Source organism: Bos taurus, chromosome X, assembly GCF_002263795.3.
Source record: "Bos taurus isolate L1 Dominette 01449 registration number 42190680 breed Hereford chromosome X, ARS-UCD2.0, whole genome shotgun sequence".
Classification (NCBI taxonomy): domain Eukaryota; kingdom Metazoa; phylum Chordata; class Mammalia; order Artiodactyla; family Bovidae; genus Bos; species Bos taurus.
The window spans coordinates 12,313,703-12,329,552 of NC_037357.1; the positions used below are offsets into that span (position 1 = coordinate 12,313,703).

Consider the following 15,850-nt stretch of genomic DNA (forward strand, 5'->3'; position numbering starts at 1 on the left):
AAATAAATGCAAAAGTAACAAAAGAGACCATAGCAAAAATCAACAAAGCCAAAAGCTGCTTCTTTGAAAGGATGAATAAAATTGACAAACCATTAGCCAGACTCATCAAGAAACAAGGGGAGAAAAATCAAATCAATAAAATTAGAAATGAAAATGGAGAGATCACAACAGACAACACAGAAATGCAAAGCATCATAAGAGACTACTATCTGCAATTATATGACAATAAAATGGACAACTTGGAAAAAATAGGCAAATTCTAAAAAAGTACAACTTTCCAAAACTGAACCGGGAAGAAATAGAAAATCTTAACAGACCCATTGCAAGCACAGAAATTGAAACTGTAATGAGAAATCTTCCAGCAAACAAAAGCCCAGGTCCAGATGGCTTCACAGCTGAAGTCCACCAAAAATTTAGAGAAGAGCTAACACCTATCCTACTCAAACTCTTCCAGAAAATTGCAGAGGAAAGTAAACTTCCAAACTCATTCTATGAGGCCACCATCACCCTAATACCAAAACCAGACAAAGATGCCACACACAAAAAGGAAAACTACAGGCCAATATCACTGATGAACATAGATGCAAAAATCCTTAACAAAATTCTAGCAAACAGAATCCAACAACACATTAAAAAGATCATACACCATGACCAAGTGGGCTTTATCGCAGAGATGCAAGGATTCTTCAACACCCACAAATCAATCAATGTAATACACATAAAAGCCATATGATTATCTCAATAGATGTAGAGAAAGCCTTTGACAAAATTCAAAATCCATTTATGATAAAAACTCTCCAGAAAGCAGGAATAGAAGGACCATACCTCAACATAATAAAAGCTATATATGACAAACCCGGAGAAGGCAATGGCACCCCACTCCAGTACTCTTGCCTGGAAAATCCCATGGACGGAGGAGCCTGGTAGACTGCAGTCCATGGGGTCGCTAAGAGTCGGACACGACTGAGCGACTTCACTTTCACTTTTCATGCATTGGAGAAGGATATTGCAACCCACTTCAGTGTTCTTGACTGGAGAATCCCAGGGACGGGGGAGCCTGGTGGGCTGCCGTCTATGGGGTCGCACAGAGTTGGACACGACTGAAGCGACTTAGCAGCAGCAGCAGCATGAAAAACCCACAACAAACATTATCCTAAATGGTGAAACACTGAAAGCATTTCCCCTAAAGTCAGGAACAAGACAAGGGTGTGCACTTTCACCACTACTATTCAACATGGTTTTGGCCACAGCAATCAGAGCAGAAAAAGAAATAAAAGGAATCCAAATTGGAAAAGAAGAAGTAAAACTCTCACTGTTTGCAGATGACATGATCCTCTACATAGAAAACCCTAAAGACTCAACCAGGGAATTACTAGAGCTAATCAATAAATACAGTAAAGTTTCAGGATATAAAATCAACACACAGAAACCCCTTGCATTCCTATACACTAATAATTAGAAAATAGAAAGAGAAATTAAGGAAATAAATCCATTCACCATTGCAATGAAAAGAATAAAATACTTAGGAATGTATCTACCTAAAGAAACTAAAGACCTATATATAGAAAACTATAAAACACTGGTCAAAGAAATCAAAGAGGACACTAATAGATGGAGAAATATACCATGCTCATGGATCAGAAGAATCAATATAGGGAAAATGAGTATACTATGCAAAGCAATCTATTGATTCAATGTAATCCCTATCAAGCTACCAATGGTATTTTTCACAGAGCTAGAACAAATAATTTCATAATTTGTATGGCAATACAAAAAAACCTCGAATAGCAAAAGCAATCTTGAGAAACAAGAATGGAACTGGAGGATTCAACCTGCCTGACTTCAGGCTCTACTACAAAGCCACAGTCATCAAGACAGTATGGTACTGGCACAAAGACAAAAATATAGATCAATGGAACAAAATAGAAAGCCCAGAGATAAACCCACGCACCTATGGACACCTTACCTTTGACAAAGGAAGCAAGAATATACAATGGAGAAAAGACAATCTCTTTAACAAGTGGTGCTGGGAAAACTGGTCAACCACTTGTAAAAAAATTAAACTAGAACACTTTCTAACACCATACACAAAAATAAACTCAAAATGGATTAAAGATCTAAATGTAAGAACAGAAACTATAAAACTCTTAGAGGAGAACATAGGCAAAACTCTCTCTGACATAATCACAGCAGGATCCTCTAGGACCCGCCTCCCAGAATATTGGAAATAGAAGCAAAAATAAACAAATGGGACCTAATTAAAATTAAAAGCTTCTGCACAACAAAGGAAACTGTAAGCAAGGTGAAAAGACAGCCTTCAGAATGGGAGAAAATAATAGCAAATGAAGCAACTGACAAACAACTAATCTCAAAAATATAGAAGCAACTCTTGCAGCTCAATTACAGAAAAATAAACGACCCAATCAAAAAATGGGCCAAAGAACTAAATAGACATTTCTCCAAAGAAGACATACAGATGGCTAACAAACACATGAAAAGATGCTCAACATCATTCATTATCAGAGAAATGCAAATCAAAACCATGATGAGGTACCATTTCACGCCAGTCACAATGGCTTCTATCCAGAAGTCTACAAGCAATAAATGCTGGAGAGGGTGTGGAGAAAAGGGAACCCTCTTACACTGTTGGTGGGAATGCAAACTAGTACCGCCACTATGGAGAACAGTGTGGAGATTCCTTAAAAAACTGGAAATAGAACTGCCTTATGACCCAGCAATCCCACTGCTGGGCATACACACTGAGGAAACCTGAATTGAAAGAGACACGTGCACTGCAGTGTTCATCACAGCACTGTTTATAATAGCCAGGACATGGAAGCAACCTAGATATCTATCAGCAGATGAATGGATAAGAAAGCTGTGGTACATATATACAATGGAGTATTACTCAGCCATTAAAAAGAATATATTTGAATCAGTTCTAATGAGGTGGATGAAACTGGAGCCTATTATACAGAGTGAAGTAAGCCAGAAAGAAAAACACCAATATGGTATACTAATGCATATATATATGGAATTTAGAAATTTGGTAATGATAACCCTGTATGCAAGACTGCAAAAGAGACACAGATATATAGAACAGTCTTTTGGACTCTGTGGGTGAGGGAGAGGTTGGGATGATTTGGGAGAATGGCATTGAAACATGTATATTATCATATGTGAAATGAATTGACAGTCCAGGTTTGATACAGGATCCTTGGGGCTGGGGCACTGGGATGACCCGGAGGGATGGTACGGGGATGGAGGTGGGAGGGGGGTTCAGGATGGGGAACACGTGTACGCCCATGGCAGATTCATGTTGATGTGTAGCAGAACCGATACAGTATTGTAAAGTAATTAGCTTCCAATTAAAATAAATAAATTTAAATTAAAAAGAAAAAAAGATATATACTATGAAGTTAGTTACAGAGTGACTGTACAATATAATCTCTAGAATGCCCAAGGTATAAATAAATGTGTATTCATCTGAAGATTAAAAAAAAAAAAAAACCTCAACATTCAAAAAAGGAAGATCATGGCAGCCAGTCTCATCACTTCTTGGCAAATAGATATGGAAAATGTGAAAACAGTGTCAGGTTTCCTTTCTTGGATTCCAAAATCAATGTGAACTGTGACTGTATCCATGAAATTAAAAGACACTTGCTCCTTGGAATAATAGCTATGACAAGACTAGACTGTGTATTAGAAAGCACAGACATCACTTTGTCAACAAAGGTCCATATAGCCAAAGCTATGATTTTTCCATTAGTCACGTATGGATGTGAAAGTTGGGCTATAAAGAAGGCTAGTACGAAGAATTGATGCTTTCAAACTGGTGCTGGAGAAGACTCTTGAGAGTCCCTTGGACAGCAAGGAGATCACACCAGTTAATCCTAAAGGAAATCAACCCTGAATATTCTCTGGAAGGACTGATGCTAAAGCTGAAGCTCCAATACTTTGGACACCTGACTCAAAGCGCCAAGTCATTGGAAAAGATTCTGATGCTGGTAAGGTTTGAGGGCAAGAGGAGAAGGGGACAACAGAGGATAAGATAGTCAGATGGCATTGCTGACTCAATGGATATGAGTTTGAGCAAACTCCAGGAGATAGTGAAGGACAGGGCAGCCTGGCGTGCTGCAGTTCATGGAATCACAAAGAGCAGGACATGACTTAGTGACTGAACAACAACAATGAACAAGTAAGGAGTCTGGTGAGGTGCTCTGTGATGTCCTTCCCTCCTATGTAGAGCTTCGTGACAGCATGAGGCAGGGAATAACCCTCAAAGATGGGGACAGTGCAAATGATCCCATCCCCACTGTCCAACACTAGGCCTGTGACAGAGGCAGAGGCATAGAGTGCTACAACCGTGTGTTTGGACAGGCAGAAAGCAGGCACATTGAAGATCTCAAATTTCACTTCTGTTGTCTTCTCTTGAGTCTCCCTTGGATTCGAGGAGGGCTCAGTCATGAGCACAGTCATTGAAAGGGTTTTACTCCCAGTTCCCACTCAAAACGTTATTTCCAGGGTTTCTCCATGTCATTTCATCCTCTTACCAGTTCAAGTTCAATCAGTTCAGTTCAGTTACTGAGTCGTGTCCGACTCTTTGTGACCCCATGAATTGTAGCACACCAGGCCTCCCTGTCCATCACCGAGTCCTGGAGTCCACTCAAACTCATGTCCATCGAGTCGGTGATGCCATCTAGACATCTCATCCTCTGTCTTCCCCTTCTCCTCCTGCCCCCAATCCCTCCCAGCATCAGGGTCTTTTCCAATGAGTCAACTCTTCGCATGAGGTGGCCAAAGTATTGGAGTTTCACCTTCAACATCAGTCCCTCCAATGAACACCCAGGACTGATCTCCTTTAGGATGGACTGGTTGGATCTTCTTGCAGTCCAAGGGACTCTCAAGAGTCTTCTCCAATGCCACAGTTCAAAAGCATCAATTCTTTGGCGCTGAGCTTTCTTCACAGTCCAAATCTCTCATCCATACATGACTACTGGAAAAACCATAGCTTTAAGTAGCTGGGCCTCTGTTGGAGAAGTAATGTCTCTGCTTTTTAATATGCTATCTAGGTTGGTCATAACTTTCTAGGGTAGTACAAATGCAAGGTTTCATACTTCCACAAGCCTTCTTCCCCTACAAAGTACTTTTTCTGATTATCTCTTGTCAAAGATATTTTAAATTTCGGATGCCCTACCAGAGAGATGAGGAAATAATGGCATCCAGTCTCTCCAGACTGGCCTACTTTGGAGAGTCCAGATCCATTGTCAAAAATTATAGGCTGGAATATCTAATATATATGATTTGAACATGTCAACAGCATGCTCTTTCAAACCTCAACAAAATAAAGAACACTTAGCCATTTTGTGAGACAATAGGCACTGCTTGGAATTTAAACAGCCACAGGATTCCCAAGTTCTCAAGTTATCACCCAGGTGGAGCTAGAAGGCTGTTGCCAGTGCACAGAGTCCTCAACCCATGAATCTTGTCTCCTTTCAGACATCCTAGGGCTTGCTGAGGTGATCTCAGTGATAATTACCCATTGTGTAATAACCTAGCCAATGCAACAGTTGTCCTCAGAGAACATCACAGGGTATTTAAGCCTGGGGTCTCTGAGCCACAAAACTTCCCTGCTTGGTAAAGCATGAAGCAGAAGAAGGCAAATTGTATCTATGAACAGCTTTGATAAGTCTGTGAACATGAAATAGATACCTGGCTTTAGTACCAAGTGAAACTACCAAGCCATGGACTTGGTCAAGAGAACTGATTTCTCTGCTCCATTTAGTCACTGTTTCTGAAATGATTAAAAGGCCTTTCCCTTGGGCAGAGGAGAAACTAAGCACCAGATACAGGTCTATATCTCAGTGGGGATGCCTGCAACTCAGTTCCAATAGGTTCAGAGTACATTTGTCCTTTTCTCCATCCTTACAATTATTTTTAAAACTTATTTATTCTGGGTCATCTCAGTGCACCAGCCCCAAGCAAGAGGGACAGTATGGGGAGGGAGGTGGGATGGGGGGTTTAGGATGGGGAACACATGTATACCTGTGGCAGATCATGTTGATGTATGGCAAAACCAATACAATATTGTAAAGTAATTAACCTCCAATTAAAATAAATAAATTTATATATTAAAAAAACTTATTTATTGAAATAAATTTCACATCCTGTATAATTCGCCCACTGAAAACACGGATACCAGAGGGGAAAGGAGCGATGAGATGAATCAGGAGATTGGGACTGACGTATACACACTACTATGTATGAAACAGATAATTAATGAGAACCTACTACATAGCGTAGAGAACTCTACCAATGTTCTGTCATGATATAAATGGAAAGGAAATCCAAAAAAGAAGGAATATATGCATACAAATAGATGATTCACTTTGCTGTACAGCAGAAATTAACACAGCAATTTAAAGCAACTATACTCCAATAAAATAAATGAAAAATAAAATAGAAGAAATTATGTAAAGTTTAAAAATAAAATAAAATTTAAAAAAAATAATAAAAAAAGAAGAAAATATATACCACAGTGTTTAGTATATTTGCTGGTATGTACAAACATCACAGATAAAAATTTAGACTTTTCTCATCACCTCAGAAAGAATGTTATACCCTTGGCCAACACCCTGTGTTCAAACCATTCCCCCTAAGGCGTAAGCAACTACTAATACATTTTCTGTCTTTATAGATTTACCACTTTTGCACATTTCTTATAAATGGAAACATAAACTTGCAGCCTTTTGTGCTTGGTGTCTTTTATTTTACATATTGTTTTCAAGGTTCACCCATTGTTTGGATATAGCGCATTTTGTTTATCCATTTGTTAGTTGATAGACATTTGGATTTTTCACACCTTATAATTAATATTCTACTAGAAACAATCTTGGCCATGTTTCTACAAAGACTTATGTTTTCTTTCTTTCTTTTTTTTTTTTTTTAGTTTTTCCAATGCTGCTTTTATTAAATTTTCTTTATTTATTTATTTTTAATTTTTTTAAATTTTATTTTATTTTTAAACTTTACATAATTGTATTAGTTTTGCCAAATATCAAAATGAATCCATCACAGGTATACATGTGCTCCCCATCCTGAACCCTCCTCCCTCCTCCCTCCCCATACCATCCCTCTGGGTCGTCCCCGTGCACTAGCCCCAAGCATCCAGTATCGTGCATTGAACCTGGACTGGTTTCTCGTTTCATACATGATATTTTACATGTTTCAATGCCATTCTCCCAAATCTTCCCACCCTCTCCCTCTCCCACAGAGTCCATAATATTGTTCCATACATCAGTGTCTCTTTTGCTGTCTCGTACACAGGGTTATTGTTATCATCTTTCTAAATTCCATATATATGCGTTAGTATACTGTATTGGTGTTTTTCCTTCTGGCTTACTTCACTCTGTATAATAGGTTCCAGTTTCATCCACCTCATTAGAACTGATTCAAATGAATTCTTTTTAATGGCTGAGTAATACTCCATTGTGTATATGTACCACAGCTTTCTTTTCCATTCATCTGCTGATGGACATCTAGGTTGCTTCCATGTCCTGGCTATTATAAACAGTGCTGCAATGAACATTGGGGTACACGTGTCTCTTTCCCTTCTGGTTTCCTCAGTGTGTATGCCCAGCAGTGAGATTGCTGGATCATAAGGCAGTTTTATTTCCAGTTTTTTAAGGAATCTCCACACTGTTCTCCATAGTGGCTGTACTAGTTTGCATTCCCACAACAGTGTAAGAGGGTTCCCTTTTCTCCACACCCACTCCAACATTTATTATTTGTAGACTTTTGGATAGCAGCCATTCTGACTGGTGTGAAATGGTACCTCATAGTGGTTTTGATTTGCATTTCTCTGATAATGAGTGATGTTGAGCATCTTTTCATGTGTTTGTTAGCCATCTGTATGTCTTCTTTGGAGAAATGTCTATTTAGTTCTTTGGCCCATTTTTTGATTGGGTCATTTATTTTTCTGGAGTTGAGCTGTAGGAGTTGCTTCTATATTTTTGAGATTAGTTGTTTGTCAGTTGCTTCATTTGCTATTATTTTCTCCCATTCTGAAGGCTGTCTTTTCACCTTGCTGATAGTTTCCTTTGATGTGCAGAAGCTTTTAAGGTTAATTAGGTCCCATTTGTTTATTTTTGCTTTTATTTCCGCTATTCTGGGAGGTGGGTCATAGAGGATCCTTCTGTGATGTATGTCAGAGAGTGTTTTGCCTATGTTCTCCTCTAGGAGTTTTATAGTTTCTGGTCTTACGTTTAGATCTTTAATCCATTTTGAGTTTATTTTTGTGTATGGTGTTAGAAAGTGTTCTAGTTTCATTCTTTTACAAGTGGTTGACCAGTTTTCCCAGCACCACTTGTTAAAGAGATTGTCTTTAATCCATTGTATATTCTTGCCTCCTTTGTCAAAGATAAGGTGTCCATATGTGCGTGGATTTATCTCTGGGCTTTCTATTTTGTTCCATTGATCTATATTTCTGTCTTTGTGCCAGTACCATACTGTCTTGATGACTGTGGCTTTGTAGTAGAGCCTGAAGTCAGGTAGGTTGATTCCTCCAGTTCCATTCTTCTTTCTCAAGATCACTTTGGCTATTCGAGGTTTTTTGTATTTCCATACAAATTGTGAAATTATTTGTTCTAGCTCTGTGAAGAATACTGTTGGTAGCTTGATAGGGATTGCATTGAATCTATAAATTGCTTTGGGTAGTATACTCATTTTCACTATATTGATTCTTCCAATCCATGAACATGGTATATTTCTCCATTAGTGTCCTCTTTGATTTCTTTCACCAGTGTTTTATAGTTTTCTATATATAGGTCTTTAGTTTCTTTAGGTAGATATATTCCTAAGTATTTTATTCTTTGTGTTGCAATGGTGAATGGAATTGTTTCCTTAATTTCTCTCTCTGTTTTCTCATTATTAGTGTATAGGAATGCAAGGGATTTCTGTGTGTTGATTTTATATCCTGCAACTTTACTATAGTCATCGATTAGCTCTAGTAATTTTCTGGTGGAGTCTTTAGGGTTTTCTATGTAGAGGATCATTTCATATGCAAATAGTGAGAGTTTTACTTCTTATTTTCCAATTTGGATTCCTTTTATTTCTTTTTCTGCTCTGATTGCTGTGGCCAAAACTTCCAAAACTATGTTGAATAGTAATGGTGAAAGTGGGCACCCTTGTCTTGTTCCTGACTTTAGCGGAAATGCTTTCAATTTTTCACCATTGAGGATAATGTTTGCTGTGGGTTTGTCATATATAGCTTTTATTATGTTGAGGTATGTTCCTTCTATTCCTGCTTTCTGGAGAGTTTTTATCATAAATGGGTGTTGAATTTTGTCAAAGACTTTCTCTGCATCTATTGAGATAATCATATGTTTTTTACTTTTCAATTTGTTAATGTGGTGTATTACATTGATTGATTTGCGGATATTGAAGAATCCTTGCATCCCTGGGATAAAGCCCACTTGGTCATGGTTTATGATCTTTTTGATGTGTTGTTGGATTCTGATTGCTAGAGTTTTGTTAAGGATTTTTGCATCTATGTTCATCAGTGATATTGGCCTGTAGTTTTCTTTTTTTGTGGGATCATTGTCAGGTTTTGGTATTAGGTGGCCTATGGTGGCCTCATAGAATGAGTTTGGAAGTTTACCTTCCTCTGCAATTTTCTGGAAGTGTTTGAGCAGGATAGGTGTTAGCTCTTCTCTAAATTTTTGGTAGAATTCAGCTGTGAAGCCATCTGGACCTGGGCTTTTGTTTGCTGGAAGATTTTTGATTACAGTTTCAATTTCCGTGCTTGTGATGGGTCTGTTAAGATTTTCTATCTCTTCCTGGTCCAGTTTTGGAAAGTTGTACTTTTCTAAGAATTTGTCCATTTCTTCCACGTTGTCCATTTTATTGGCATATAATTGTTGATAGTAGTCTCTTATGATCCTTTGTATTTCTGTGTTGTCTGTTGTGATCTCTCCATTTTCATTTCTAATTTTATTGATTTGATTTTTCTCCCTTTGTTTCTTGATGAGTCTGGCTAATGGTTTGTCAATTTTATTTATCCTTTCAAAGAACCAGCTTTTGTTTTTCTTGATTTTTGCTATGGTCTCTTTTGTTTCTTTTGCATTTATTTCTGCTCTAATTTTTAAGATTTCTTTCCTTCTACTAACCCTGGGGTTCTTCATTTCTTCCTTTTCTAGTTGCTTTAGGTGTAGAGTTAGATTATTTATTTGACTTTTTTCTTGTTTCTTGAGGTGTGCCTGTATTGCTATGAACTTTCCCCTTAGGACTGCTTTTACAGTGTACCACAGGTTTTGGGTTGTTGTGTTTTCATTTTCATTCGTTTCTATGCAAATTTTGATTTCTTTTTTGATTTCTTCTGTGATTTGTTGGTTATTCAGCAGCGTGTTGTTCAGCCTCCAGATGTTGGAGTTTTTAATCGTTTTTCTCCTGTAATTGAGATCTAATCTTACTGCATTATGGTCAGAAAAGATGCTTGGAATGATTTCAATTTTTTTGAATTTACCAAGGCTAGCTTTATGGCCCAGGATGTGATCTATCCTGGAGAAGGTTCCATGTGCGCTTGAGAAAAAGGTGAAATTCATTGTTTTGGGATGAAATGTCCTATAGATATCAATTAGGTCTAACTGGTCTATTGTATCATTTAAAGTTTGTGTTTCCTTGTTAATTTTCTGTTTAGTTGATCTATCCATAGGTGTGAGTGGGGTATTAAAGTCTCCCACTATTATTGTGTTATTGTTAATTTCCCCTTTCATACTTGTTAGCATTTGTCTTACATACTGCGGTGCTCCCGTGTTGGGTGCATATATATTTATAATTGTTATATCTTCTTCTTGATCCTTTAATCATTATGTAGTGACCTTCTTTGTCTCTTTTCACAGCCTTTGTTTTAAAGTCTATTTTATCTGATATGAGTATTGCTACTCCTGCTTTCTTTTGGTCCCTATTTGCATGGAAAATCTTTTTCCAGCCCTTCACTTTCAGTCTGTATGTGTCTCCTGTTTTGAGGTTGGTCTCTTGTAGACAACATATATAGGGGTCTTGTTTTTGTATCCATTCAGCTATAAAGACTTATGTTTTCATTTCCCTTGGTTATATAACTAGAAATTAAAAAGTTGAGTCACATGGTAAAACTGTCTTTAATCATTTCAGGAACTCTGAGTCTGTTTTTCAAAATATCAGGCATTTTACATTGCAAAGAGAAGTGTAGGAGAGTCACAAATTTTTCATATGCTTCCCAACACTAATTAGTATCTGACATTTAAAATTCTAGGCATCATAGCAGGCGTGATGTGGCATCTCTGTTTTTGGGATTTCTATTTCCTTGATAACTAATGACATGAAACATTTTGTTTGCTTATTGGCCACTAGTATATTTTCTTTGGAGAAGTATATATTCAGTTTCTTAGTCCATTTTAAGATAATTTTACATTTTAATTATTGAGTAGTGACAGTTCTTTATAGATGCTAGATAGAAATATTTTATTAGATACATGATTTTCAAATATTTCCCTATTCTGTGCACTATCTATTCAATTTCTTGATAGTAACTTTTAAATCACAAGCATTTGTATGCTTGATGAACTAGAATTTATCTATCTTGCCTTTTGTTGTTAGTGCTATTTGAGTCATATCTAAGAATATATTGACAAATATAATTTCATGAAGATTTACCCATATGTTTTCTTGTGTTTTACAATTTTAAATCATAAATTTAGGTCCTAATTTATACTTATTTATTTTTTGTATATTGTGTGAAGTAAAATATGACTTCATTATTTTGCATGTTGCTATCCTGAATAAAATCACATATAAATAGAATTATATATTGTGACCAAGTGGAATTTATTAAAGTGATGCACAGTTGGTTCAAAATGAGGAGATTAATCAGTACAGTAAATTATATTAATAGAATAAAGGACAAAAATCACATAATCATCTCAATAGACAGCAAAAAAAGAATTTGTCAAAACTCAACATCCTTCATGATAGAAACATTCAAAAACAACTAATAGAAATGAACTCCTCACCCTCATAAAGGGCATCTATGAAAAAATTCACAGCTACAATTATACTTAATAGTGACAGACTGATTCTTTGCCACATATTGGGAATAGAATGAGACATCCATTCTCACCCTTCTTACTCAACATTATACTGTACACTGAACTAGGGATACTAGTCAAGCAAATAAACTAAAAAATTAAAAAAATAAATAAACTAAAAAATATCCAGATTAGCAAAGAAGTGAAATTTTAAGTATTTGCAGATAATGTGGTCTGGCACATAGAAAATACAAAGGACTCCACCAAAAAGTATCAGCAATGTTGTAGAATAAAAAAAATAAAATATCATAGGTATAACCTCAGATATCTCTTGTGCTTTATTTACAAAGGGCTTTTTAGAGGATGCGTCTTTGCTATAATCAATACATAATACATCAACAATTTAATAAATGAGAAAAGCTTAAAGCTATCCCCCTAAGATCAGGAAAAAAAACAAAGATACCCACTCATACCAATTACACTCAATATGATATTCGAATTCCTAGTAATAGAAATTAGATAAGAAAAAGAAACAAAAGGCATTCAAATTGGAAAGGCAGAAGTAAAACTGTCACTATTTGCAGATGACATAATATATTAAAAACCTTAAAATCTCCACCAAAAATCTGTTAGAATCAATAAATAAATTCAGTAAAGTTGCTGAACACAAGATTAATATACAGAATATCTTTCATTTCTATACACTGATAATAAACTATCAGAAAGGGAAATTAAGGAAAATATTAATTTATAATTAAATCAAAATGAATAATATAACAACTAGTAATAAATTTAACCAAAAAGGTGAAAAATATCTACACTGAAAACTATAAGAAAATGATGGAAGAAATCAAAGAAGACACAAATGAAAATATATCTCATGCTCATGGATTGGAAGAATTAATATTGTTGGAATGTCCATAGTGTTCAAAGCAATCTATAGATTTAATGCAATCCATGACAAAATTCCAATGGCATTTTTCACAGAAGAACAAATAATCTGAAATTTGTATGGGATTAAAAAAAGGTCTCAAATAGTCAAAACAATCTTGAGAAAGAAGAACTAAGCTATAGGTATCACAATCCCTGATTTTAAACTAAAATACAAAGCTATAGTAGTCAAAACAGTATGGTAATGGCGTAAAAACTGGCGTGCTTTAGAGTCAGGCATAACTTCGCGACTGAAAAACAACAACGATTTCCAACAAAAGATGAAGGACTATACCATTGAGAATGGATATTTCCTTCAACAAATTATGTTGAGAATACTGGTCAGCCACACACAAAAGAATGAAACTAGGCCACTATCTTACACCATACACAAAAATTAACTAGAGTAGGTTATAGACTTTAATGTAATCTTAAAGTTGAAAAACTCTTTGAAGAAAATATAGGTGGTGAGTTTCTTAACATTGATTTAGCATTTAATTTTGCAGTTTGGCTCCCAAAGTAAAGGCAACAAAAGCAAAAGTAAACAAGTGAAGGTACATCTAACTAAAATGCTTATGCATGACCAAGGAAGTCACCAATAAAATTAGAAGATAACCTACTTAATTGGAGAAAATATTTACAAATTATATATCCATTAAGAGTTTAATATCTGAAAAATATAAAGAACCCAAAAAACTCAATAGGGGAAAAAAAAGAAAAAAAAAAAAAAACGGACAGCAGTTCTTAAGATACTTTTCCAAATAAGACATACAGATGGCCAACATTCACATGAAAATATTTTCAACAAAGCTAATTATTAGGGTACTGAAAATCAAAATCATAATGAGATATCACCTCAGACCTGTTAGAATAGCTATTATCAAAGTCAAAAAGTAACCGCTCTTGATAAAAATATGTGAAAAGGAAACCTTCATACAACTCTTGGTGGGAATGTAAATTGGTGCAGCCATTATGGAAACAGAACAGAAATTCCTCAAAAAATTAAAATAGGTCTACACTATGATCTATTTCACTTCTGCATATTTATTTAAAATACAAAACCACTAATTCAAAAAGACATATGCACCTCAATGTTCACTACAGCATTATTTACAATAGCTAACATATGGAATCATATGGAAGAAATCTAAATATCCATCAAAAGATGAGTGGATACAAATGTATATATACATATACAAATTCACATATAAATTGGAATACTACATAGCTATATAAGAGAAGGAAATCTTGGATTTCCCTGGTGGTCTAGTGGTTGGGAATCCACCTGCCAATGCAGAGGACATAATCCCTGTTCTGGGAAGAATCCACATGCTATGGGGCAACAAAACCCATGCACCACAACTGTTGAAGCCCATGCACTCTGGAGCCCGTGTGCCACATCTACTAAGCCCATATGCCACAACTTCTGAAGTCTGTACAACTTAGAGCCTGTTAGCAAGAAATAAACAAGAGGAGCCACCACAAGGAGAAGCCCATACACTGCAACTAGAGAGGAGTCCCACTTGCCACAACTAAAGAAAGCCAATGTACATCAACAAAGACCCAGCACAGCCAAAAATAAATGTTTTCTTAAAGAAAGAAGGAAATCTTAATATATGCAACAATATGGATGGACTTTGAGGGTATTATGCTGAGTGAATAAGTCAGATAAATAAATACAAATACTTTATAATTTCACTTATATGTGCAATCTGAACAACAAAACAAATTAACAAATAAAACATAACTCATACATATAGAGAACACACTGGTGATTGCTAGTGGAGAAGAGAGTTGGGGACTGCCAAAATGGATGAGGAGAGTCAATTTTAGGATGGCAAATGGTAGCTAGATTTATTGTGGTGATCACTTTCTAGTATATATGAATATCCAATTATGATGTTGTATACCTGAAACTAACATAATGTTATACACCAGTTTTACCTCATCTAAAAAAATAAGATACTGCCAGATACTATAAGAATGGTAATAATGAAAAGAATGATAATAAATATTAGAAAGGATATAGAGAAATTGCTTGCAGAAATATAATTAATATATCCACTTTTGAAATATACATGAAAGTTTCTTTAAAAATTACACAGAAATTCCATATGACTCAGTCATTCAATTTCAAAGTATATACCCAAGAGAAATGAGAATAGAAATTCACACAAAAACTTATTTATTTAGTGTCTGCTGCAGCATTACTCATAATAGCCAAAAGGTGGAAACAACCCAAATGTCTGTTACATGATAAATGGATAAAACTGGTATATCCATACAATGGAGTATTATATATATGTATATTCAAAGTGAATATATATATTATATATATTTAAAGTATTATATATATGTATATCCAATGTATATATAAAATAATGAATTGCTGATATATGCTACAACATGGATGAACCTCAAAATAAGCTAAGTAAAATGCCTGTCACAAAAAAAATCACATGGTGTATAATTCTATTTATATGAAATATCCAAAGCATGGAACTTTATAGAAAAAGAGTATATAAGAATTTTCCTAGAGTTTGGGAGAATGAGGTATTGGGCTTGATGAGTAAAGGTTGTGAGATTTCTTCTTGGGGTGGTAACAATGTTCTAAAATCTATTTTGGTGATGGCTGATGGTTACTCAACTCCGTGAATATACTGAAATCCATCAAATTGCATACTTGAAATGGATGAATTTTACAGTATATGAACTATATCTCAATGGTTGTTTTTATTTAATTTTATTTATTTATTTGCCTGTGCTGGGTATCAGTTAAGGCATGTGGTATCTTACTTGGGGAATGTGGGATCCAGTTCCCTGACCAAAGATTGAACCTGGGACCCCTGCACTGGGAG

At 35.7% G+C, this 15,850-nt stretch overlaps 1 pseudogene; it reads right to left on the reverse strand.

The window, feature by feature from the left end:
- Positions 1-4,117: 4,117 nt before the first annotated feature.
- On the reverse strand, positions 4,118-5,312 carry LOC100140501 (actin-related protein T2-like; annotated as a pseudogene).
- Positions 5,313-15,850: the final 10,538 nt, after the last annotated feature.